We start from the raw sequence: 2423 nt of genomic DNA, 5'->3' as shown, positions 1-2423 counted from the left end.
ACATCCACAATATCAGTGCGGCCAAGTCTACCGGCTCCCCTCGGGCCAAACACACTACTGTAAACTTGCTTCCCAGGTGCTTTATTATGGGCCAGAGCCCTAATCAAGCCCCAGTTCAATTTAACCATTGATGGTTCTGGCAGAGAGCTTTGAGCTTGTTTAATGCAGGGGAATCGTCTTTAGAAGCGACAGAGCCATGAACTCTTTAAGGAAGTAGTTATATCCTTCCAGCCGGTAGCCGGTAGAGTTAGCGAGTGTGTACCGATAGCACCAGAGAGAAGGCAGCATCCAAGCACCTTGGCTTGCATAAATTAGGAAACATGCAGTTAGGAGGATGGGTGGGAGAGGGAACTGGGATTGATATGTAAAATAGGATTGTTTCTAATTTAAATTTTTAAAAAAGAAAAGAAAAGATGCAGTTAGTGAAAAGCCAGGGGTCCTGGCATATCTGGATTCTGAAATGCAAAGGTTCCCATCAGGGTGTATCTGTATCTTTGTCTCTTTCTCTCTCTTTGCCTAGATGTCTCTCAGTTTTTCAGATTCTCAGAGATATCTGTGCATGTGAGTGTTTTCACTGAGCTTCTGAGTTTGAATTATCACATGAGTTTCTATCGGGCTCCATCTGCTTCCAGAACTGTGTGCAAACACTTACATCCAAAGCCCAGGAAAAGGGAGGAGGGACATAAAACATTTTTATTTGTTCTGACCAGAAAAGACATATGATCCAGAATGTGTGAAAGAAAGTCAAAAAAAAAAAAAAAAAAAGAAAAGAAAGAAAGGGAAACAGATTGTCAGTCCTGGTCACAGCCCACAAGGAGCCTCTCAAATCCAAACAAAGAGGCGCCTGGCAACACATAAACTAAGACTCAGCCCGTATTCCACACCCGACAATGCAGCCTTCTGAGCCACCTCACTCATACAGACCTGGGAGGAACTCTTGACTCTCCAGCTCCATACTTCAGGGGCTTGAACAAACCACCAGGCCTGAGACCCAGTCCCCTCCATTGTCAAACAGGACTGCAACAAAAGTGTCCGGGAGATGGTAATGGCAAAACAGACCCCTGTTAGTAGTAGTAATGCCAGTGGTGGAAGTGTTAGTAAAGATAAAAATATGAAGGTGATGATGATAGTGATGACAAAGGGGGTGGTGGTGGAGATGGTGGTGATGGCTGTGAAGGTAATGGTGCTGATGGTGATAATGGCAGTAGAAGTTATGGTGGTGGAAGAACTCATGGAGATGATGGCATTGGAGGTGGGGACGGAAGCAGACTAGATGGGGATAGAGATAGTTGTGGTGGATAGAGGCAACAGTGATGGTGCTGATGATTGTGTAGAAGAGGCAATGGCAGCAGTGGCAACAGTAGTGGTGGTGATGCTAGCAGACAGATGGCAGTGGCAGGGGCAGAAGTGGAGGGATAATGATGAGGATGAAGGTAATGATGGTGGGGAGTTGGGTGACGCTGGGAACAGTGATGATGGCCGTGGTGGTTGGTGGTGGTCATCGTGGTTTGTGGTGGTGGTGGTGACAGAGATAATAAGGACAGTGATGAAGGTGGCGTGGTGGTGTTAATACATGAGGATGTAACAGTTGAGATGGTGAAGACAGCAACAATGGCAGCTGTATTAATGGCGGTGTTAGAGGTAGCGATGGCTGTTGGATCTAGTGGTGTAAACAGAGCAGCTGTTGGTGGGGGGGACAGTGGAAGAGATGGCTACCTACCATGGTTCTGTTGGAAGTAGCAGGGGTTGTATGGGATTGCTCATTCCAATACATTCCACAATTTTGTTGCCCTTTAGAAAAACCATACCTGTCAGTGACAACATGTCTCTGCCTTTCAGGAACATTTCTCCTCAGGGGACTTCCAGAGCCACCATTACACACTGCAATCTCTTCCACATAAGTCAAATAGGACACTGGTGTGATTTTTAACGCCTCGGAAAATCCAGCCCAAGCCGCACCCAGGGCCCAGGAGGGCACTGAGTGAAGACATGCAGTCCTTCCTTTCTCTAGCTTAGTGTTTCTCAACCTTCCTAACGCCGCCACCCATTAGTGCAGTCCCTCACGTTGTGAGGACCCTAATTACAAAATTATCGCCTTGCTATGTCGTTACTGTAATTTTGCCGCCGCTGTTATGAATCATAATATTCCCAATGGTCTTAGGAAACACCTTCTTGCCTCCAAAGTGTTCAGCTTCCTCACAGGGCCTTCCCACTCTCTCCCCCTCTCCCTTCCCCTCTGAAAACCTGATGTCTTGGTGACTCTCAGATGAAAAGAGAACACTAAAGTACAGATGTCACACCAAGGCTTCCCTCTTCCCATCCCAGGCATCATGATGAGATCATCAAGGTTCAGAAAATAAACCAGAACCCAAGGTGGACCTCATAATGGTGAAAACAAGTTGACGTTAGAAGAATTTGGAGTC

The 2423-nt window shown here is 46.6% G+C and overlaps 1 long non-coding RNA gene across 1 annotated transcript; it reads left to right on the top strand.

Annotated features, from left to right (window-relative positions):
* The first annotated feature begins 877 nt into the window (after nucleotides 1-877).
* LOC121135403 lies at nucleotides 878-2102 on the top strand. The gene is made up of 2 exons (XR_005872540.1): nucleotides 878-1042; nucleotides 1840-2102. It is a non-coding gene; the product is annotated as an uncharacterized LOC121135403 (long non-coding RNA).
* Nucleotides 2103-2423: the final 321 nt, after the last annotated feature.

The sequence above is a fragment of the Mesocricetus auratus genome, unplaced genomic scaffold (genome assembly GCF_017639785.1).
Source record: "Mesocricetus auratus isolate SY011 unplaced genomic scaffold, BCM_Maur_2.0 Super-Scaffold_4256, whole genome shotgun sequence".
Taxonomy (NCBI): domain Eukaryota; kingdom Metazoa; phylum Chordata; class Mammalia; order Rodentia; family Cricetidae; genus Mesocricetus; species Mesocricetus auratus.
The sequence above is the reverse complement of the archived record's forward strand: the minus strand, read 5'-3'. Positions and strand labels throughout refer to the sequence as shown.